At 40.0% G+C, this 25189-nt stretch overlaps 1 long non-coding RNA gene and 2 pseudogenes across 1 annotated transcript; 2 read left to right on the top strand and 1 right to left on the bottom strand.

The window, feature by feature from the left end:
- Positions 1-414: 414 nt before the first annotated feature.
- On the top strand, positions 415-2629 carry LOC129356013 (interferon-induced very large GTPase 1-like; annotated as a pseudogene).
- A 14438-nt stretch (positions 2630-17067) lies between these two features.
- Positions 17068-23100, bottom strand: LOC129356002 (GTPase IMAP family member 9-like; annotated as a pseudogene).
- Positions 23101-23433: 333 nt separating this feature from the next.
- On the top strand, positions 23434-24489 carry LOC129356007 (uncharacterized). The gene is made up of 3 exons (XR_008605342.1): positions 23434-23501; positions 23597-23695; positions 24065-24489. It is a non-coding gene; the product is annotated as an uncharacterized LOC129356007 (long non-coding RNA).
- Positions 24490-25189: the final 700 nt, after the last annotated feature.

The following is a 25189-nucleotide window of genomic DNA, read 5'->3' as shown; positions in this document are numbered from 1 at the left end:
GAGAGAAGAATATCCAATGGACTGACTGAACTGACCTGGTACCTTCCCTGTGGAAACAAAAACATGGACATCTTCAGTGAACCAGTTGCTATAGCTAACCTTCGTGGAGACATTGCTTCATTTGAAACTCAATTCTCCTTTTTGTGTCAGACATCTGCTGCAGTTTTTGTTTTCTTTGACCAGCTGGACTCTGACTGCAAACTGCTGATGAACAAAAACCACAAAGCAAAGATTTTTTTAGTAGGAAACAAACAGAGCAAGAACTTCAGAGTTGATTCTGTTCAAAAATTGGCAACAAGTCTGGCTTTGACGAACAAAAACATTCTAATAAAGACAAAACAAACAAATGATGCAGATTTTGTCAAACTACTGAGGAAAACAGTCAGTGACATAATTAATAACCCACAGATGAAAATGTCTGTAGAGCAGATGGCTGATGTTGCCCATGAGCTAGGAATCACGGTTGATGAAGATTCTCCAGAGTGTCAGGATGGAAAGAAAAAAGCTGATGAAATGACTGCAGAGATTAAAGACATAATGAAATACAAAGAAGATCAACTTCCATTACAAGTAAAATATGGAAGGAATTGACTTGTTTGGAAAAGGAAGAATTTCGTCTTCGAAAAGTTGGTTCAGAAAACATTGAAAATTACAAATGCAAACTTCAGAGCGACATAAAAAAACTGAGAAAAAAACAAAATGATTCTGCAATGTCCAAAGCAATGACCTGCTTCATTACTGCAAATATCCAGCCAACAAAGAGAAAGGTGTTACTTTCTGAAATGGATGAGAATGAGCCTTGACAACTTGTCTCGAATCAAACTTTCTGGCCTCAGGGAGCTTTACAAGGAAAAATCCAAAGATTCTGAGAACAAAGAAGAGATAAAAAATATTGACCAACAACTTTCCAGCAGCTCACTGGGAGTTCAGCACTTCTTCCGTGAAATGGGTCAGATCTATGAAGCTTCTCTTTACCTTCCAGAAACAGATCCATCACGTCAACAACTGCAACATCTGCCCAAAACTCTGTGCTCAGTTGTTGCTGGATGGATTTCCTATTGAGCTTGTAGATGGAGATGCTTCCAACATTCTCAGATGGGTGAGTGATGTTCTCTCTCAGCTCAATGACTTGGTGTCTCCAAACAACAAGATACGGGTCGTCACAGTTCTTGGAGTTCAGAGCACAGGGAAGTCCACTCTCCTTAACACCATGTTTGGAGTCCAGTTTGCAGTCAGCAGTGGTCGATGCACTAGAGGTGCCTTCATGCTGCTCATCAAAGTCAATGAAGACTTGAAGAAAGTTCTCAACTGTGACTTCATGATGATCATCGACACTGAAGGCTTAAAGTCACCAGAGCTAGCACAGCTGGACAACAGCTATGAGCACGACAATGAACTGGCAACACTTGTTGTTGGGCTGAGTGACATCACCATTATCAATATTGCCATGGAGAATTCAACAGAGATGAAAGACATCCTGCAGATAGTGGTGCATGCTTTCCTCAGGATGAAGGAGGTCGGCAAAAAGCCTCAATGTCAGTTTGTTCACCAGAACGTTTCTGATGTTTCAGCCCATGAGAAGAACCTGAGAGACAGGAAGCTGCTGTTAGAACAGCTGGATGAGATGACCCAGGCAGCAGCTAGAACGGAGAAGAAAGAGAAATACAAGAGCTTCACTGATGTGATGGAGTATAATCCAGACACTGGGAACTGCTACATTCCTGGACTCTGGAATGGAAACCCACCAATGGCTCCAGTCAATGCAGGATACAGTGAGACTGTCTATGAACTCAAGAAAAACATCATCCAACAGCTGGGAAAGTGTGGCTCAACTTCTAATGACATCTTGGAGTTCAGAGAGTGGATAACCAGCCTGTGGAACGCAGTGAAACATGAAAACTTCATCTACAGCTTCAGAAACAGCCTGGTGGCTGATGCTTACATGAGGCTCTGCACAGAGTACAACCAATGGGAGTGGGAGTTCAAAAAGGAAATGTACAGCTGGGTTACCAAAGCAGAGACAAGAATTTCTAATTTTGGTTCATTTACTGCAACATCTGAAATATCAGACATGAATGAATTCATCATTGTGTTGAAAAGTGAAGCAACCACAGAGCTGATCAAGTGGGAGACAAAGATCCTTGAAAACCTGAAGAAATACTTTGAGCAGCCAGAAGGTCATGTTTATCTGGTTGAAGGATACAGAGAGGATTTCTCCAACAGCATCAAGAGTCTTCGACGAGAAACTGAAAGATCAATGTTCAACCAGATCAGAGCAGCTGCTGATATTAAGAAGGGATTGAAAGAACTTGACAATATCAAGGCCACTTTTAGAGAAAGAATTGAGAAAGCAGTTTGTGATTTAATTGATGAATGTCGTAAGAAAAAAGTTCAAATGACTGACAGAGAGCTTGATGAAAGTTTTAATAAAACGTGGACTGAAATAATGAACAGTTTGTCTTTTTCTAAACAACAGACTTCAAATATTTTCACCAGTGTTTCCCATCAGTTACGAACAAATCTTTCACACAAAGGAAACCATGCATGTGAACTACTGAGTGAAAAAACCTCAGAGACTGTGGACTGGAGCCTTTTACATACACAGAAAAGGGATGGAGAAGCCAAGTAAAAGGATTCTTACAAATCATAAAACGGAAAGAGAATTGGCTGACAGCATCATCTCTGCTTGCAATGATTGTATTTGTGATAAAATCAAGAAAAACTAACTATCATGATACTTACATCCAGGAGATTCTTCACATCATTGATGAGAGGCTGAACAAAGCTGATGTTGACACAGACATTGAGTTTGAAGTGTCTCTGAAACAACACATCTGTGGATCTGCAGCCAGAAAGTTTCAGAAAATGCATGAAGATTTTATCCAAGAAAATGATCCTTATAAATGTCTGCAGAAAAACAAAGAAAGGTTTTGCACAGATTTCAAAGATGTTTTCCACAAACGAGATCAATGCCAGAAAAAAGCTGAAGAATTCACTAATCAGTGTCTGAAACCTGCTGTTGAAAACTTCATCTGTCGTTCTCTTGGTCCTGATATTGTTGATAAAATGATGACAAAAGAGGAGTTCAGCACACGAATGTCCTTCCAGTATTACATTTTACTGGATCTGATTTCTCAAGGTGACTTCAACAACTTTCAGAAGTACATTTGTTTATATGAAGATTATGTAAAATTATGGACATCTAAAAGAATTAAGGAGTATTTCTCCTCTGAGTCTACAATTTGTGAGTTTGAGGACAAACATCTTAAGTTTTGCATCGACCACATAAATGATGCCATTAAAAAGGCAAAAACAGAAAACACTGACAGTCTGAAGACATTAGTTGTCAAGATCTGCACAGAACTTGGTGACAAACTGGTAATTTCCCAGGATGCTCTTGATGCCTTCATGGTTCTGAACAAATCTGACCAGGAACAGTTTGCTCACTGGCTCAACATGTGTGTGGAGGAAATGAAAGAAACTCTTAGAGAAAAGTTTAAAAACACAAAGTTTGAAACAAAACTCTCAAATCTCCATATGAAACCAGAGAATGAGCTTTTTAACAAAGTGACTGGTTGTGGCAAACAGTGTCCATTTTGCAAAATACCCTGTGATGCAGGTGGGAAAAACACACTCAACACTTTGCTTCTTTGCATCGACCAGATGGATTAGGTCGGTACAGGTGGGAAACCTCAAGAAAACTCACGACTGACATCTGCTCTTCTCTTGTTAGCAGTGAAAAACGTTTTAGCTGCAGTGACACAAAGAATGAATGGCATCCTTACAAAGAATATAGGGAGATTTACCCAGACTGGAATATTCCTCCAGATGTGAGCCTTGAGGCGTCAGATTATTGGAAATATGTGATGAACAAATACAACAAGGAATTTGCTCAAATATATGATGCAAAGCCTGCTGACATTCCTGATACTTGGAAGAAAATCACAGAAGATCAGGCAGTAGAAAGCCTCAAGAAATCATTCAACATCAAGTGAATTCATAATTCATGTTTAGTTGTAAGAACACAATTGGTTTTTGCATGTAGAATTTTTTGTCCTTTTCTTGAAAGGCCAAATTCACACATTTGACTCACCTCTTTAACAAAAGCCAAATTAAACAACTTCAGTCTAATTTACTGCAGCTCCTTATTTTCTTCATTGATCATTTATAATTTTAGCATTTGTTATTCTATTATTTTATTAACTTTTGTTTGCAACATATCTTGTCTGAAAATATTTACACTCTTGTTGAAAGATTGAATGTTTGTTTCCACATTATATGGATAATTGGAGAGTTTCAGTACAAATTTATTGTTCATTGTTAACGACTCAATGTGATCAATTCTCCATTATCATGACATCATTCAGTGGGTCATTGCTGCAAAGTCAATCACTGGATGCATTTACTGAGTTTCCTTAGATAGAAAAGTTTCACCAAATTAAATACCAATCTGAACGCAGAATTAGAATTTATTTAATTTATTTAATTTTAAATCTGATGTGGTTGAACTGATTATGTATTTCTGTATATTAAATGGATCTGGTTGAGATTACATTTGCTATGAGTTAGTGCTAGAACAATAAACTTGAATTGAATTAAGATTGATGTCCAATTACTTTTGTCTTGATTATTTTTGCTCTGTGGGTGCAGGAATGTTATTAAATAAAGCATATTCAATGTCATTACATTTTGCTTTCATTGAAATGTCATTTATTCTTCCCCTTTTTATTATTTTGTTACATTCAAAAGGATTTAGGGTTTACAAACATCTAGTTCTGGGTTTTATCTTGAGTTTTTCTCAGACTTCATTCAAATGTATTTAGGTTTTTATCCTCAGCATTTATCATCAAATGTAACAGAAACATTCAGTTCAACTCAATTCAAAGTTTTTACATGACTTGCTTTTTGTCAGATCTTTATTTCTGTGTTGACTTGATGTGTTGTGATAATTATGTTGAATGTTTTTATTTCCAACTAAATGTCATAGCAGCTGATTCTCTATTCTTCTGTAAACAAATAAAAAGCTGCTCATTTTTTGTTAAAATAAAATATATTCTACAAATAAAGAAATAGGACATTTTGTTTATTACATGCTTAATAAAATATATTGTTGTGGATCTACAGAAGTTTGTATTAAAATGTTATCAAAATTTAATAAAAATAACTTCATAATAATATTTGCTGTCTATTTAAAAATGATCTTGTATTTAAATCAGGTGCCAAATAACAGTTTCATCAGTCTGATATTATCTTGCTACTTTAGTTAAAACAATGTGTCTGTTGTACATTACAGAGCAATAATAAACTGCACACTAACAGCCCAACCTGATCTCTGGCTGTGTTGGATCAACAACAACAACTCTTGAATCATGAGTCCATGAATCCTTAAGGAAGAGTTTCATCCCCTCCTCAAGACAATTAAGGATAAATTCTGGCACTGGGTGCAAACAAAATCAGTAAACAGTTGATGTCAGCAGAAAAAGATGTATTTTATTTTACAGTTCAGTTAAAACCTCAATCACAGAAGACAGAAAACACTGAGAAGCTTTAAGCTTCAGGGTCTCCAAAGCTAAAACATAAACTAAACATCACCTTTAACTATAAAACACTTTCTATAGGAGAACTGAAAAAGGTTCAACACCTGAACTCCCTGTCTAACCACAAAACAGGAGAAACGTAGAATAAAAATGGCAGCTTCCACTGTGAATAGAAACACATTACTTTAGTTATGAGCCTTAATTCTTCCCAATAAAGCTGCAGCAAAATCACCTAAATCCCACAAACAGTCAGCAGACAAACAAGATCACTTCAGATCAAGAACCAGGGAAAAAGGAACCTGGCAGCTGGAATGAAGCTCTTCACTGATTGGCTGATGAGATTCAATGCATTCACCTGTTGCAGCCAGGTAGAACTGAAGCACACAGAGAGAGAGAGACCCTAGAGGTCAGAGACCGTAACCCTGAAGTCTCAAATAAACAGACGAGCAGCAGAGGAAATTAATTTGAATATAAACTATTTAATCAGGCGGCAGAGGAAGGAAAGAAATGACTCAGAGGAAGATATGGACCTGAAGTGATAGAAATATTACCTTTGATAAACTCTTCTATATATTTCAATGTTTACCAGTTTGGTTAATCTCAAATCTTCAATATTTCTCTTGTATTTCTATAAAGTATTTTACTACAGTAAACAATCCATCCATTTTCTAACACACTGGTACCCAGTGGTATCAGGATGGATGTTGGTGTTGATCTACAGTGAATGTTTTGGGGGAGAGGCGGGGTCATGAATACTATCATGAATATCTGATAGAATTAGGGAGAGTTTTTTCTCTGATTCTGGAGTTTATGAGTTTGAGGACCAACATCTTAAGTCCTTCATCAACCACATAGATGCTGCCATTAAAAAACAAAAACAACAAAAATGTCCTGTTTCGGGATGTGAAGTGAAAATTATGTTGTTATTTCTATTAACAATTTTATTTAATTATTACTCATTTAACATTAGTAATGTCCAGTCTGATAAAAGTATGTAGGCAATACTTAGAAAGGTTTTCTGCTGACCTCTCTCAGTTGCAGTAGATTGATGAGTGGACTAATGACTCACCACAAGTAACAAAGCAAGGCACCAGTGTTTGTTAACAGAAAACAACAGATAGTTTAGGTAAACAATAAGATGGAATAAGCCCTAAGGTCTAACAAATTTCTCCATTGAATGTCAGAAGCTACGTACAAGGGCTAACATTGTTTTTGTTATGGAAAATTGTTCCATTAGCATCCTAATTTTTGGAAACTCCCATATTTTGAGCAAGAAGATGTTTATCATCTAAACAATTAACTGACCTTTCAGTAAGAAAGAGGTTGCATCCTGTCCATCCTGTGGCTACATGACTGTGCATCAAACCTGTGAAAAAGGCTGTATAACAAACTGCCATGATGAGTCATTAAGGGGCGGGGCTTAGAGCAGCTGCAGCATGCAGACGAAGAAAGAGAGAAAAAAGAGTGAAAAAGGAGTATAGTTACTTTCGCATTTGTTCGTTTAACCGGCTGTTGTTTATTGTTACCTTCCTTGATGTGTGTGCGTGGAAATACAAGTAAGTGATGTTAGCTGTTAATAATATTGTTTATTTAGCTGAGTATTTTAGTTTTACGCTTAATTAATAGCATGCTCTGTTCACGTGCACACTTTAGAATTATACACGCGTGTATGTAGAAACGTGATGTTTAGAATCATTGAGAGTGCAGTTATTTAGTATGTGTGATGTTATTTCAGTCATGTTATACAGACACTGATGTTGTATTGTTGTTTATTTTCTAGAACCACACACAAAATTACCTAAATAAACGGCAAGTACGAGTTAAATCACCTGGAGTACGACTCTGCGTTCTTTGGAGTTCTGACCGACTCACCACAGTGTTCTGAATATTCACACCAGCAAGTTCAAGTTCTAATAATTTTCAATGGTCCTTCGAGCCGGAGGAGCAGAATACTGTTTTAAGATGCAGAACCCAGAGTCAAAGGCATTGGACACTCGACCCAAACGACGGATGTCAGTTCCTTCCTACCTGTCAGATTATGACCTAAGTGGACCTGGAGCTCACAGTAGATTCAGAACAGCAGCTGCAGGGGAATTGTCAGAGGAGCAAAGGACTAGTGCGTCCAACTGCCAGATCTCCATCACCACCCATTAGCCAGAGCTTCGACATGATGGATTTGAGGGATGATATGGAGCAAGAACGAGAGCTTTGTGAATCTATGGAGCAAGTCACCGGGGAGCAGCAGACCAGCCACGTTCCAGAGTTTAGTGCTGCTCTCGAAGAGATGCGCCAAGAAAACGCTGAGCTTCGTAAACAGTTCAGAGCCTGATGGTTGCTTTACAGTCCCAGCCAGCAGCCCATCAGCCTCTGTTCCCACCTCCTCCACCTCAAAGTGTGTACAGCTGTGGTTATGGACCTTACCAACCCCATATCAATTCTCCAGCATACCAGCAGCTACAATATCCAACATTCAGCTCCCAAAGAAACCTGCGATTAGATTTCACTAATCCTAGAGTTTCCCAAACATCTGGCGGTCTGCCTCAGAGCCCGTATTATGCAGACACACCACAACAGAACGCACCTTCCTATTCACATAGAGAATCTTCATTTGTCCAAGTTCCCAGCTTTAATGAGCCACCAAGAGAAACCACATACAGGGGGCCGAAGCCCACAATCCCCAGATTTATATCACCAGATCCCAGAGAGTTTGCACGCATGAAGATTGCCTTAGAGAATCTATTACCAGGCGATGCTACGGAAAGATACAAGTACCAGATCCTCACTGATCATCTCCAGTGTGAAGAAGCTTCACTTGTAGCAGACTCCTACTGCAACTCAAGGCAACCTTACACTGATACAATGTTGGCTCTCACGAAAATGTATGGACAGCCCCACAAGCTTGCAGTGCAACGGATTGCAGAGTTAATGGATGGTCCAATATACGCTGTGGTGATGTGAAGAGCTTTCGTCTGTTTGCCCTCAACGTCCGGTCACTAGTAGGCATGTTGGAACAACTGGGGCAAAGAGGTCAAATCGAGTTAGCTTGTGGCTCTCATGTTTCAAGACTCTTAAGTAAACTTCCCTATGACCTCAATGCCAGCTTTAAGAGATTTATCCATCCCCTGAGAGTAGCCATTCCTACCCTCATTGACTTTGCTGATTGGCTAGAATATGAGCTGGAAGTTCAGGAAGACAGCATGAAGCCCCCGAAGAGAGAGGAGTCGTTTAACAAGAAGCCTGATACCAAGCGCACTTCCAAACTCTCAAGTAAGACTGCTACTATCCTCCTGGGTACTGAGAAGGTCTCTGGATCAAATAGTGTAGCAGTACCACCTACACCTGGACATGTTGTTAACAAGTCCAAGGGAATAGAGAAGGTTACGGCCTACTGTCCATATTGTGACAACGACAAGCACTTCCTGAACAACTGTTCCAATTTTAAGACCTTGAGCAAAGAACAGAAGGTGACATGGATTAAAGCGAATAATAAGTGTTGGCGTTGTGGACGTAACCACCAAGCGGCAAAGTGTACACTTAAAGCTCCCTGCAAAACCTGTGGTAGGAGACATCTGCTAGTGCTGCATGAGGTGAATGAGAGAGCAGAGGAAGAACAAGCATCAGTTCCACCTTCAGCAGAAAGTTGCCTTATTAACACTGCCAATAAAGTCATGTATGACCGACCAGTTTACAACTGCAAGGTGCTCCTGAAGATCAGTAAGGTAGTCCTGAGGAATGGTGACAAGTCCCTTGAGACGTATGCAGTCTTAGACGATGGCTCTGAGCGGACAATTCTGTTTCAGCCTGCGGCCAAACAGTTGGGCCTTAGAGGAAGCAAAGAGGTGTTAGCTCTTCGCACAGTCAGACAAGAAGTGGAGAAGCTCCACGGGGCGGCTGTGTCGTTCACAATTTCCCCAGCAGCCAACCCTGACAAAGTGTACAGCATCCAGAATGCTTTTACAGCCGAGCAACTGAGTTTAGCAGAGCATTCCCACCCAGTTGTCTCACTTCAGGAGAAGTATAAACATTTGTCAGGTTTGCCTCTCCCTCCTTTAAACAGAGTCCGCCCTATGTTACTGATTGATGCCGATTACACACACCTTATAACCCCTGTGGAGCCAATCAAACTGGGACCACCTGGTGGGCCGGCAGCAGTGAAGACTCTCCTCGGTTGGACACTACAGGGACCAGCACAAGCCATGGAATCCATCACGAATGTGAGTCACTGTCTCTTCACATCTACATCATCACCTACAGAGTTGCTCTCCTGTGTAGAGAAGTTATGGCAGATGGATGTGCTCCCTTATCGCAGTGAGAAGTTAGCAGTTAGGTCACGGCAAGATCACGAAGCAATCAGGCTCCTGCAAGAACAGACGGTGAGAGTCAATGTCGGTGGTGTTGAACGTTATGCCACACCCCTTCTTCGAATCAAGGACATGCCTCTACTGAACTCCACACCAGAAGCAGTGTTACCTCTCCTGAGAAGCACAGAGAAGCGCCTAGCCAAGTCGCCAGAACAAGCTGCTGCTTATCAGGTGGAGATTGAGAAGCTTGTAGAATCTGGCTATGTAGTGAAGTTGGTGGACCATCAATCCGACAAAATTGGTGAAGCTTGGTATATACCCCATCACATGGTCCAACATAATGGGAAGAACCGGGTGGTGTACAACTGTTCATTTCAACACTAAGGCTACAACCTAAATCAACTCCTCTTACCAGGTCCCACTCTCGGCCCTGCCCTGCTAGCGGTGCTCCTACGTTTCAGGGAACATGCTGTGGCCTTCAGCAGCGATATTCGTGGCATGTTCCACCAAGTGAGGCTCCTACCAGCAGATCGACCGTTGCTTCGGTTTCTGTGGCGGGACATGAACCGAGACAACCCCCCTGATGTCTACGAGTGGCAAGTACTTTCATTTGGAACTACTTGCAGCCCTTGTTGCGCAACGTTCGCATTGCAGAAAACATGTCATAGACCACAGCCAACCAGAAGAAGATGTTCGTGTTGCCATTAACAAGTCCTTCTACGTGGACAACTGCTTACAGAGTCTCACATGTCCAATAGCCGCCAAGACACTCATTAATAAACTGCGCCACCTTCTGGCTGATGGGGGATTTGAGTTGAGGCAGTGGGCCAGTAACAATCCAGATGTCATCTGCCATCTTCCTCCAGACCTCAGGTCATCCAGTTGTGAGCTGTGGCTCAGTCAAGGTCAGTCTGACATCCAAGAGCCAGCCCTTGGGCTACACTGGAACTGTAAGTCTGACACCCTCACTTACAAACACAGACACATTGATTGCTCAGTGGCTACTATGAGGAACATCTATAGAGTTTTAGCTAGTCAGTATGATCCTCTTGGCTACATAGTGCCTTATACCACTCGAGCTAAAGTTATCGTACGCCACCTGTGGGAGAAACAGAGGGATTGGGATGACCCACAACTCCCTGAGGAGCTGCTGCAGAAGTGGCATGCATGGGAAGCAGAGCTGGAACAGTTGCACAAGATCACCCTGCCTAGGTGCTACACCAGTCACAGACTAGACCAGCCCAACTGTATAAGAGATATCCATGTATTCTGTGATGCCTCTGAAACAGGCATATGGATCAGTGGCTTATCTCAGAACAGAGAGTCCAGAAGGAGAAGTTGAGGTTGCCTTCCTTGCAGCTCGATCTCGGGTTGCTCCAAAGAAGCAACAATCTGTTCCGCGGTTAGAGTTGTGTGCTGCTCTAACAGGTGCTCAGCTCTGCAAAGTCGTCAGCTCTGAGTTAACTCTTTCCATACGCAGCTGTACCTTGTGGTCTGACTCAGCCACAGTCCTAACCTGGTTGGGTTCAGACTCCTGCAGATACAAGGTTTTTGTGGGCACTCGTGTGGCAGAAATGCAAGAAATCACGGAAGCTTCAACTTGGAGGTATGTGCCCTCAAGAGACAACCCAGCAGATGATATAACTCGTGGTCTCACCATCCAAGACATCTGCAAAGGCAGTAGGTGGACAGATGGTCCGGAATTCCTGAAACTAGCTCCAGGTTACTGGCCTGACCTACCTCCTCCACTCCAGAGTAATGCTGAAGGTGAGCTGAAACGACAAGCTGTTTGTCTAACTGTGTCCAGCTCCAGTGTTCCAGATCCACGCCAGCACCAAACTTGGGACAGCTACTTGGAGGCCATTGTACATCACCTTCACGGGGCGGCTGACCTCAGCCACCCTATTACTGCTGATTCCTACGCTGCTGCTGAAATAGAAGCTCTACAACGAGCCCAAAGGGAATCATTCTTGGAAGAAATCACCCAGTTAACGGCTGGTAAACCTATTGCCAAATCTAGTCGTCTTCTTTTACTTGCACCTGAGTATGATGAGAAAACAGGGCTCATCAGAGTAGGAGGCCGTCTACGCAGGAATCCTGACCTGGCAATAGATGAAGTTCACCCCATTGTTCTGGACCCAAGACATGCTCTGACCCAACTCATCATACAAGATTATGATAGGAAGCTCCAACATCCTGGGCCAGAAAGGGTGTTCGCTGAGATCAGAAGGAGATATTGGGTGCTACGGGGACGTGAAGCAGTACGCCGCCATCAGAGATCCTGCGTTGAGTGCAAGAGGTGGAAAGGTCAACCTAACCCACCCCGGATGGCAGATCTCCCTCCAGCCAGACTGCGTCTATTCAAGCCGGCATTTTTCCACGGGGGTGGATTGTTTTGGGCCATACACTATCAAGATCCGACGCATTCATGAAAAAAGGTGGGGACTACTGTTTAAATGTCTAACAACAAGAGCAGTGCATCTTGATTTGATCCCCAGTATGGACACAGATGCTTTCTTGATGGCTCTGAGACGCTTTATAGCCAGGCGTGGGAAACCGAAGGAGATCCTCTGTGACCAGGGGACAAATTTCAGAGGAGGAGAACGTGAGCTGCAGGAAGCATTTCAAGCCCTTCAACCTGACCTCAAAGAGCAGCTAGCTTGCCAGCAAATCAAGTTCATTTTCAATCCTCCTGGTTCCCCACACTTTGGAGGTTGCTGGGAACGTGAAATTCGCTCGCTAAAGACTGCTCTTCAAGTCATCATCGGAGCCCAAACCGTCTCTGAAGAGGTGCTGCACACCGTTCTGATTGAAATTGAGGGGATACTTAATTCAAAACCCCTAGGTTACATCTCTTCTGAAGTAGCAGACCCTGACCCGGTGACCCCCAACTATCTTCTCATGGGACGGTGGGATGCTTCGCTGCCGCAAGTAATCTATGACAGCCCAGAGATTCTTGGGCGGAGAAGATGGAGGCACAGCCAGATTCTAGCCGACCATTTCTGGCAGAACTTTCTGAAGTACTACCTGCCAGGACTCCAAGCCCGCCAGAAGTGGCAGACTGAATCAGCAAATCTACAAGTAGGAGATGTGGTCATGATCGTGGACAACCAGCTTCCGCGAGCCCTCTGGCCTGTGGGTAAAGTCTCTCAAGTTTTTCCTGGGCCAGACACCCGGATCAGATCAGCTGAAGTGACTGTGAAGGGACGAACCTATGTTCGACCCGTGGCAAGGCTGGTCAGCCTACCTACCCTGCCTAATGATGATTAACCACCTCCTTTTATTCAGCCTTTTTTTGATATTCGTATTCACAGGTGAATACGGGGGCGGCTGTGAAAAAGGCTGTATAACAAACTGCCATGATGAGTCATTAAGGGGCGGGGCTTAGAGCAGCTGCAGCATGCAGACGAAGAAAGAGAGAAAAAAGAGTGAAAAAGGAGTATAGTTACTTTCGCATTTGTTCGTTTAACCGGCTGTTGTTTATTGTTACCTTCCTTGATGTGTGTGCGTGGAAATACAAGTAAGTGATGTTAGCTGTTAATAATATTGTTTATTTAGCTGAGTATTTTAGTTTTACGCTTAATTAATAGCATGCTCTGTTCACGTGCACACTTTAGAATTATACACGCGTGTATGTAGAAACGTGATGTTTAGAATCATTGAGAGTGCAGTTATTTAGTATGTGTGATGTTATTTCAGTCATGTTATACAGACACTGATGTTGTATTGTTGTTTATTTTCTAGAACCACACACAAAATTACCTAAATAAACGGCAAGTACGAGTTAAATCACCTGGAGTACGACTCTGCGTTCTTTGGAGTTCTGACCGACTCACCACAGTGTTCTGAATATTCACACCAGCAAGTTCAAGTTCTAATAATTTTCAAAACCTGTTCAACTGGAATTGAATATGTTTGACTTGGAGCTTGCAGCTCCAAGTCAGAGCTCATAGCAGGTACAGCTGTTGTGCTGTGGTTGCTGTGTGTTCTCCGTTTGCAAACGACAAGAGAAATAAAATAATTTTGGTCTTTGCCAGAGTCTCAAGTCTGATCTGTTGCACACAGATTAGATTTTTTTCCCCACAGGGACATTTGTTGCAAATATCTGAAAAGAACTGGGTGATAAACTGGTGATTTCCCAAGATGCTCTTGATGCCTTCTTGATTCTGAACGATGCTGACGAGGAACTGTTTGCTCAGTTTCTCACTGTGTCTCTCGAGGAAATGACAGAAGCTCTCAGAGTCAAGTTTAGATCCACAAGTTTTGACACAAAACTCTCAGTCCTCCGTATGAAACCAGAGAATGAGATTTTTACCAGAGTGATTGGATGTGGCCAACAGTGTCCATTCTGCAAAATACCGTGTGATGCAGGTGGAGAAAACCACACTCAACACTTTTCCTCCTTGCATCGACCAAATGGATTAGGTCTGTTAGTTTCTTCACACTCAAATAAACTCTGAACAGGCTTCTGCTCTTCTTGTTATCAGTGATTCTAGTTTTTGCAGTAGTGCCACAAATAATGAATCCATCCTTAAAAAGAATATGAGGACATTTTCCCAGACTGGGATATTCGTCCAGATGTGAATCTGAAGGCATCAGATTATTGGAAATATGTGATGGCCAAATACAACAAGGAGTTTGCAAAGAATGTGATTCAGAATCTTCTGACATTTCTGATTATTGAAGAAAATCACAAAAGAACAGGCAAAGGAAAGCCTCAAGTAGTCATTTCACATCAAGTGAAATATAAGTAATGCTTAGTTATAAGAACACAATTATTTCAGTTATTGAAATACTTGTGTTCAATAACATAAGTATTTTTTTAAAGCAAACCTAATTTACATTTAGGACTCATCTCTTTCACTGAAGATAAAATAAAACACTGAATGCCTTTTTTCCTGTATCTCTTTTTTTCAATCAATAATAATTCATAGGTAATGCTTTTATTGTTCTGTTCTTTTATAAAGTTTATAAAGTTTCCTTAGATAACATTTGACCAAATGAAATACTAAGAAGACATGTTATGATTTCAAGTTTCTCTATGAAGTGGGTTACTTTGGGATTATGTTTTGCCTTGTTAGGATATTTGTTGTCCTTCAGTTCTATATTAATAAACTGAATTGAATCTGGGAACTACTTTGTTTTATTTCTTGATATTTGATGTCAATGTTTTTATCTTAATCATAGTTATTGTTTACTGTGTCTGTGTAACAATCTTATTTATACTCTGGAGTTTTTATTTTCAATGTTAATAGTTTTATCCTTGTGTGTTAACAAACTCTTTCTCTTCAGCTCCTTTGCCTTTGTACTGCGGCTCTCAGTTGCTTTGGTTTTGCTCATCTGGTTCCCATGTCACCAATTATACTCCACATTATTTAAGTTGTTGGTTTCTATTGGTTTACTGTTCTACTGTTCTGGTTTTATGGTTAACTCTCAGTCGCTCCAACTCATGCTTTCCTTCATCCTGTTCTATTTGGGTCGACTTCCTCAGTTTTCATCCTCAAATATGATGAACAAATCCAGCTCAGCCCAATTGCTTCACATAATCCTTTTTTGTTACACCTTCTGTAAGATTGATGACTTTGTGTTGTTCTAATTATGCTAAAAATACATATGGTTTTCTTAAACAAAATTAGCTGAATTTTAGAACAATTCATTTTCTACCTTTTCATAAAATAAAAAGAAAACAAATGCAGACCTGTTCTCGGCATTAGCTGTAGTTGAAATTGTTTTTTTCAGTAAATAATATAATAGGTCTTTTTGTTTATGATAAGTTGAAAGTCCAGCTGTTTGGTAGCAAAAAAATGTCCATAAGTTTTCCTTTCATTTAAAGAATGACTGGATGCCAGTTGATGCTGAGACATAGAAATACTGTGGAATAAAAATAGAAAACAAGCTTTCATTCACGTCACATATCGTCAATGTTGCAAATAAGTTGAAGATCAAAATAGGGATTTTTTTGTTTGGGGTAGATCTTGCTTTTCTTTCAGCCCAAGACGCTACACTCACACATCAAGTTTATATTTCAGCTTGTCAGACGAGATGCAAAGTGCATCATAACATTTTGCTTTCATAGTGAAAAAGGTAAGTTTAGTCTATATCATGGTGTGTTACTTGCTTAGAACCAGATTAAGAGTTTTTTTTGGAGAGGGTTGTTTGTGTTTTATATGTCATTAAAGTTGTGCAATTATAAAGTTGTAATATTATAACTCTTTCTCAAACTGCGTTAAACTGAGGAATACTGAGGATCTCTAGAAATTATTGTTGGTATTGGTTTAACACTCTCAACACATCAGAATCAAATTTTCAGCCGCAGGACTTTTGTTTAAATAACTTTTTATTTCAAAGAAAGAAAACCAGTCTGACTGAGCTGGTCACGTCACAGATTACTATAAGGAAGCTTCTTTTTCTTATTAAATTTACTTGACTTATAATTTAATGACTTTCTTCCGGCAATGCTGCGTCTTTTTAAAATTATAATATAACTTTGTCATCTTATGACTTTATTCTTGTGTTTGGAAAAAATAAATAAATCTTATCCTGGTCATTTGCCTCTGTTATACTTGATTTACTGTCCTCTGCTGCCATTTTGTCAAACTTCTCCTCTATAACTGAAGACATTAACTCAAAACATTTGGCTTTGCATCCTCAGCTGTTGTGCTGTGCAGCTATTTCTACTGCCTTGAACACTGCTGCCACCTAGTGACCGGAAGCTTGTTCTTCAGCAGTTCCTCATGAATATGAATTATAAAGTCCTGTTTCTCACGACCCCCTTTACACCTCTCCTGTCCTGTAGGGACACGGGCCCACTATTTGAAAACAAAACATAAAATTTGTCTGGAACATCATAGAATCACCATAATAAGCAAGAAGAATCAGTGTACAAGTAGATGGAAGAAGCACCACCATTGGTAACCCTTTATACTGCAATGTTGATGTTTAACCATTATGACACGGGAAAGGGACTGAAAACATTCATTTATCATTCTGAATTTGTGATGCAATAGCAGATGAGAGGTATTTGCATTTTCATTATTTCAACTTTATAAATGGCTGTGGACAATATGTTGATCTAATAAATAAAGACTTTTCTTCTACAACCTTCAAGTAAAAAAACATTAATGAGTCTCTGTGTTTTTATTCTTTACATCTACCAATGAAGGCCAATTAGGAGCCAAGGACAAAATGGTTAAAAAAGGAAAATAAAAAGCTTTCCAATCATGCCTTCCTCCTGCCAAAACTTCCACCAAGCATCTGCTTCCCTCTCTGACCGTCTGTAGCAGATTCTCTAGATACGGACATTTTGCCATAATCTTCTCCAAACTCCACCTCCTCACATTTATCTTTTCAGACAACACTTCTACTATTTTAGGTCAGTTAGGAGAACCACAATTAACCCTATTGGCTAAAAACACAAAAAAAATCTAAGACTATTTTCAAACTAAGAAGCTTATATACCTTAAGATTTTATACCTGTAAATAATTGAACATGTTTATCACAATTTGAGTTGAATAGAGGGACATGTGTATTTTACAGCACACTGCAAATTTCCAGCTTTATTTTCCTTATATAAAAACTCTAAGCATTATGAGCTAATGCTCAGAAAGGGAATCAGAAAAGGAACTGTGAACCTCTACACCCATTTTCTATTGTTTTCCAGATGCTATAAGATGCAATGTTCACTTATATGCAAACTGATGGGAATGCAGAGCCAGCACACCTTCCAGGAAGAGGACACTTTTTTTTCCCTCAGAGATGAAAGTAGTTTTGTGCAAAACAACAAACAAAATCACAAGACCTTGTGACAATATTGGTTGAAAAATAAGTTTCATTAATCGGATTGCAAAGAAATTCACATAATCTGTTTTATAATAGAAAGTTAGAGAACTGAATCAATAAACAAAATAAATGTGTCTGCACACATTTATTCTCAAAGTGTGCCTTGTGTCCTTCAGTTCAGTTTCAGTGTTTCCTGATACTGTTTGCACAGTTTTTCACAGTCATCATCTTTGGTCATGTGCTCTACAAACTGACGGACTCCACTCTCTAAGACTTTGTAATATCGTTTCAATTCCTCCAACTCGAGCTCCAACTGTTTCACCACTTGGTCATGTTCCTCTTCAGCTCCTCTCTGCAGTTTCTCATACTCTGCCTTAACAGCTTTTATTTTCTCCTCCAGTTTGTTCTCGTAGTACTGTTTGATTTGTAATTCTCTGTCATCCAACATCTTCATGGTTTCTTCATAGGTGTCATTTGAGTAGAACTGTCCTCCATTGTCATCTACCATCTTCTGGATCTTCTGCAGCAGAGTCAGAACTTGTCGACGATCACTAACTTGGAGGTTGTTGAACAAATGGTATCTGTTCCAGCTTTCTTTAATATTTCTTTCAATTCAGGTCCAGCATTCTTTAACTTCTGATCAAAGTCTGACTGAACCTCATCTCCATGTGTGAAGAGGATCAGGGTGTACTTCCAGGCCTCCTCTCCAAAGATTTCCTCCACCTTCATCACAGCCTCTCTTTCCTCTGCTGTGAAACGTCCAAATCTGATAACCAGCAGAATGGCATGTGGGCCTGGTGTCGTCATGTTGATGCATTTTGAGATTTCTCTCTTCACTATTTCCTCAGACTGTTTGGTGTCAAAGAGACCAGGAGTGTCGACAACAGAAACCATCCTGCTGGAGACCATTTCTCGTTGTTTGGAGCATTCAGCGGTCTCTGTAGATGGAAAATACAAATTTATAGGCAAAATTAACAAATATGGAAGTGAATGACATGCAATTAAACTATTGTCCAGGTTCTATATTTCATTGTTACCTGAGGAGTGGTTGGTTGGTGCTCTGAAGGCTTCTCTTCCTAATATGGTGTTACCACTGGAGCTCTTTCCTGCACCAGTTTTTCCAACAAGAACTAGTCTGAAGTCTGAAACTGAACCAACAAAGAATGAAAAGTATTGAAAAGTAAAGAATTGAAAAGTATGGTATGTATTTCTATTCATCTCTTCCTCCATACTTTGTAGATGGAGGAAGAGATTTTTCAGCTGTCTAGCTGAATGTGAACATCCATCTCAGTCTTTATGAGACATAGATTTTTTTCCCCTCAATGCATGTATGGTAGTTTTCCACTTAATACAGTTTTGATATAGTCAAAAAAGTAAAAAAAAAAAATATTATCCCTCCAGAACACCTTCTTCCACATGTTTGCCTTTTCTTCTCTATGACTTTGAACAAACTGCAAACATTTCTTCTTTTGGCCATCTCTACAGATCCTCTACAGTTAAGGTGAGTCTCTTGGCTGCTTCTCTCCATCCTGTCAGTTTAGGTTGACAACTTGAAATGATAAATCTTGAGGTGTGCTTTAATCTTTCCAACGTCTTTCTCCAAGCTGCCTGACTTGTTGCTTGGTCTTCATGACGTTCTTTTTGTTCACTAATGTTTGATGACAAAACTGAAGTCATCAAACAAAGCCTGGATTTACTGAATCTTTCTTGAGTTGTAATTTTCTCCTATTGCCGTTTGAGGACAGGTGGAGTACAACCTGGACCCAGGACACGCTGGAGGGACTATTACAAGTTACTACTCTGTCATAGATTAACAGAAGCACTTACAGGCGTTGGACAATGAAACTGAAACACCTCTCATTTTAGTGTGGGAGGTTTCATGGCTGAATTGGACTAGCTTGGTGGCCAATCTTCATTAATTGCACATTGTACCAGTAAGAGCAGAGTGTGAAGGTCCAATTAGCGGGGTAAGAGCAGTTTTGCTCAAAATATTGCAATGCACACAATATTATGGGTGACATACCAGAGTTCAAAAGAGGACAAATTGTTGGTGCACGTCTTGCTGGCGCATCTGTGACCAAGACAGCAAGTCTTTGTGATGTGTCAAGAGCCACGGTATGTAGGGTAATGTCAGCATACCACCAAGAAGGATGAACCACATCCAACAGGATTAACTGTGGATGCAAGAGGAAGCTGTCTGACAGGGATGTTCGGGTGCTAACCCGGATTGTATCCAAAAAACATAAAACCACGGTGCCCAAATCATGGCAGAATTAAATGTGCACCTCAACTCTCCTGTTTACACCAAAACTGTCCGTCGGGAGCTCCACAGGGTCAATATACACGGCCGGGCTGCTATAGCCAAACCTTTGGTCACTCGTGCCAATGCCAAGCGTCGGTTTCAATGGTGCAAGGAGCGAAAATCTTGGGCTGTGGACAATGTGAGACATGTATTGTTCTCTGATGAGTCCACCTTTACTGTTTTCCCCACATCCAGGAGAGTGACGGTGTGGAGAAGCCCCAAAGAAGCGTACCACCCAGACTGTTGCATGCACAGAGTGAAGCATGGGGGTGGATCAGTGATGGTTTGGGCTGCCATATCATGGCATTCCCTTGGCTCCATACTTGTCCAAGACGAATTGACGCCGTCTTGGCCGCAAAAGGAGGCCCTACACCATACTAATAAGTTATTGTGGTCTAAAACCAGGTGTTTCAGTTTCATTGTCCAACCCATGTACAGTTGTGGTCAACAGTTTACATACACTTGTAAAAAACATAATGTTATGGCTGTCTTGAGTTCCCAATAAGTTCTACAACTCTTATTTTTTTGATTGGTCAGGACGGTCAAGAGTCAACCAAGAATCACCAAAAAGCAGGACTGCAAGGATTTGGAAGCTGATGGAACACAGGTGTCAGTCTCCACAGTCAAGCGTGTTTTACATCGCCATGGACTGAGAGGCTGCCGTGCAAGAAAGAAGCCCTTGCTTCAGAAAAGGAACCTTAAGATTCGGCTGAAGTTTGCTGCTGATCACATGGACGAAGATAAAACCTTCTGGAGGAAAGTTCTGTGGTCAGACGAAACAAAAATTTAGCTGTTTGGCCACAACACCCAGCAATATGTTTGAAGGAGAAAAGGTGAGGCCTTTAATCCCAGGAACACCATGCCTACTGTCAAGCATGGTGGTGGTAGTATTATGCTGTGGGGCTGTTTTGCTGCCAGTGGAACTGGTTCTTTGCAGAAAGTAAATGGGATAATGAAGAAGGAGGATGACCTCCAAATTCTGCAGGGAAAACTTAAAACCATCAGCCCGAAGGTTGGGTCTTGGGCACAGTTGGGTGTTCCAACAGGACAATGACCCAAAACACACATCAAAAGTGGTAAAGGAATGGATAAACCAGGCTAGAATTAAGGTTTTAGAATGGCCTTCCCAAAGTCCTGACTTAAACCCCATTGAGAACATGTGGACAGTACTAAAGAAACAGGTTCATGCAAGAAAACCATCACATTTAGCTGAACTGCACCAATTCTGTCAAGAAGAGTGGTCAAACATTCGACCTGAAGCTTGCCAGGAGCTTCTGGATGGCTACCAAAAGCGCCTAGTTGCTGTGAAAATGGCCAAGGGACATGTAACCAAATACTAATGTTGCTGTATGTATGTTTTTGACCCAGCAGATTTGGTGACATTTTCAACAGACCCATAATAAATTTATGAAAGAACCAAACTTTATGACTGTTTTTGTGACAAACAAGTATGTGTTTCGATCACTCTATCACAGAAAAATAAGAGTTGTAGAACTTATTGGGAACTCAAGACAGCCATGACATGATGTTTTTTACAAGTGTATGCAAACTTTTGACCACAATTGTATCTCATTTCCTATTCTTGGTTGAAAATATTCTCAAACTGAAATCTGCCAGCGACATTAATAATTTCTTAAGTGTTTATGTAGTTGGCTGAATGTAACTACATAATGGAGGTCATATAATTGAGAAAAAAATAACTAAAAAGGATTTTTTTTCTTACCTTGAGAATTGTATTGCAAAGCTACAGGTAAGAAAATATTAGCATGAAAGTGTCAACAACATTTTTCTCCCAATCTGTCAGCCTTGTTGCTTGGTTGAGGGACTGATATGGTCAGCAGCAAACATGAAAGTCATCCCTGGAAACCAGAGCCTTTCTTGCACGATTTATTCTTTCAATAACATAAAGAATAAATTAATCCCTCAAATAAAACTTAAGCTCCAAGTTATCTGTTCTCACCGATTTTTTATTTTTGTGTTATTGAAAATGTAATTTACATAACTCTGGATTTTCAAAGAATGTATTTTGTGTCTGCGATGGCAACAGATTCCCTCTCTAGAATCGATAAAGTACATGGTAATTTGGAACAGCATGTAAACAATATTAAATCAGATGCATTAATGGTTTGTCCACAAATAAATATGTATGATGTTGGAATTTAAGAAATATTTCAACATAGTTCAATGAACAGGGAAGACAATTTCCAGGTATGTTTCAAGAGACTAAATTGCTGGTGTGTCTGTGTCAACAACTTCAACAAAATGCTGTGCACTAAGTATTTTGATAAAATAGCTTACATATTTAATTTTTTTCCCACATTGTGAGTCCCCACCATGATTTCAGAAATATATGACACTCTGTCAAAATTGATGACATAACTGAGTAAAAAGGCACCAACATAACAAAATTACACATTAATACGTCTTTTATTTTTTCCATGTATATAATACATTTTACATTATTTTATTTAATTCCTTAGTTGTAATTTTCAATACTAGTGTTTAGTTTAGTTTTGTCATTGTGCTGAATATCCTTCAATAAAGACAAAATTCATTCACAGTAACTGAGAAAATAATATAAAATGTAATTTTAAAGTATTTGGGGGGAAAAAATCCCATCAAAACTGAAACTGCAACCACAGCTGAGACCAAACCTTTTGGAGGTTCTTCTTTGCTCATTCTGCGGACAAGTCTCTTTGCGGGGCCTGGAGACAGAGACGGTAGTGCAATTAATTTAATAATAATAGATAATATTTTCAAATTCCCAATAGGCAACACACCAAGGTCACTCCTCCCTGCAAGGGGATATTTATAAATTTCAATGCCTGTTTTGTACTGTAACCGAACTCCGTCTCACATACGGCTCAAACGGACACATTTATCAGGAATGACAACAGAACTTAGACTCAGGAACCAAAAAGACGATTAAATCCTTTTTAAAGTTATTCCATAATCTGAACGCGTCTTATGAACTATTCAGAAGTTATTCTAAACCAATCACAACAATAAAAACACGTAAAAGATTCTCAAACTCACCTTTCTCTCTGCTGTCCGTCATCCCAACAGCAACACTGTGAAGTTTTATTTCAGTCATTTACTGCTCAGAAATCAGCGACACTTGATCGAGGTTTTGGCCATTTCCGGTGATACACCGTCAAAATAAAATAAAGCAAGTAGGTCAATAAAAGAACTATTTTTCTCTCCAAGTAAATTGTATAAACTCAGCTAATCATATAACATTTACAAACTATAAATTTGTAACTAAATATCTTTCACCTCTATCTCTATTTATTTTACTTTAATTACCTCCAAATAAATGTATTAACAAACATTTATTTTGTAGGTTAAATAGAAGTGAAAACATTTTATTTTAGTTTTATTATCATTTTCAAATCAGTCTTAATTACTTTAGACAGTAACAAACTGAATCAATAAAAAGTTGAACGAGGAATTTTACTTTGAAAGACGTCAGGTGACGTTGCCTGACAACAACTTTTATAGACAAAAGTTGTGAAAATGTGACGCCATCTTGGTCCGAGTTGTTGTCGAGACATTCTGTGCTTGTCTCATCCTATGAAGAGGTAAGTGGACCGTTTGCAGGACGCAACAGAACGGATGAAATCTACCTGAGAGATTTTTATTCTCAACATTTACATGTGTTTATTTTTATGTCAAGTTAAAAGACGGAGGAGAAAACGAAAGCTGAGAGATGGAGTGTGTTCAGCTCAGATCCCGACAGGAGACATCTTGAGCCTTAATCGTTTGGTGGAAATCAGTAAGTAATAAAGCTCTAAGTAATAAATAAGTAATAAATAAATAAATAAATATATATATATATATATATATATGACCACCATTTCCCAGGAATAACAGATTAAATTAATCTTGTAACTCAGACCCCTTAGCGAGAAATTTTTATCATATCATATAATTTTTTATCATATAATAATGTGTTTATAGTTCATCAGTTTTATTAAATGTTGATTGAAATTATTTTTTTTCTACCTTGAGTCACTTAACATTGTGCATAAAAACTGACATCTTTATTTTTTCATTGAGCTTTGCAATATCATTACATTGAAATTGTTCTGTAAACTCCGAAGACAACAAGCAGAAACTAAAGTGTTTTGCATTTTCTCAACAGATCGCTGTTCTGTCATGGATCAGCATCTTAACATTGTTCTTCTGGGAAAAACTGGAGTTGGGAAAAGTTCTTCAGCAAACACCATTCTAGGACGGGAAGTGTTTAAGGCAGAAACACACTTTGAGTCAGTGACCAAAATATTTGTGTGGAACCTGTAACTCTGTTTGGGAGACAAATTTTAGTGATAGACACTGCAGACATATTAACATCACAGGAGCAGATTGCAAAAGTTCTTCTGAATCTTTTGCCGGACTCCACTCCCTCTCTTTACCTGCTGGTGATCAAAGTTGGTCGTTTCACTCAAGAGGATGAAAAGGCTGTAGAGGCTGTAGAGAAAGTCCTCGGGCCTCAGAGGATGAAAAATTGTTTCCTGCTCTTCACAGGAGGAGATAGGTTAAATACATCACTAGAGCAATTTATTTTAGGTTATACCAGTGCTTCTCAAATAGTGGGGCGGGCCCCCTTTGGGGGGCGCGGTGCGATACCTGGGGGGCGTGTGATCCTGGGGAACAGGCTTTTTTTGGCCGTACTAGTATAAAGTGTAATTGCGCACAGTAGGCGGCAGTGGCGCTCTCATTGTTACTTCTGTCACGTTTGCGACAGTGCAACATTTTATGACTTACAAGACAACAGGTTTGCCTTGGTTAGCAGTGTTAAGTCAACAAAAAGCTCCGACTGCGTTCTGTCTATGGCCTCCGTTATTCAACAACCCCCAACATGAAAAAGTTTTTCACAGGGATGAAAAGAAAAGCGGAGAGAGACAAAGATAATGAGACAACAGAAAGTCAACCGAAAGCTAAGAAGAGGAAATACGACGAAGCGTATTTAGCGCTTGGCTTCACTGTGGCTACAGTTGGAGAAGAGGAAAGACCGCTGTGTTTGCTGTGTCTAAAAATGCTCGCAGCGGACAGCATGAAGCCAAATAAATTAGCGCGTCACTTAAATACGTTACATCCCAATCACGCCGATAAGCCGCTAGAGTTTTTTCAGCGAAAAAAATGTTAATAAGGAAAAAATGTTATGCAGAGATGGATAGTCACGGTGGGGAGTGGGGGGCGCGAATAGTTTTCTTCTTGCTAGGGGGGGCGTAACGGAAAATAATTGAGAAGCACTGGGTTATACCAA

The sequence above is a fragment of the Poeciliopsis prolifica genome, unplaced genomic scaffold, assembly GCF_027474105.1.
Source record: "Poeciliopsis prolifica strain line A6 unplaced genomic scaffold, Auburn_PproV2 SCAFFOLD153, whole genome shotgun sequence".
NCBI classification, from domain to species: domain Eukaryota; kingdom Metazoa; phylum Chordata; class Actinopteri; order Cyprinodontiformes; family Poeciliidae; genus Poeciliopsis; species Poeciliopsis prolifica.
This window is presented reverse-complemented; position numbering and strand designations above follow the sequence as displayed.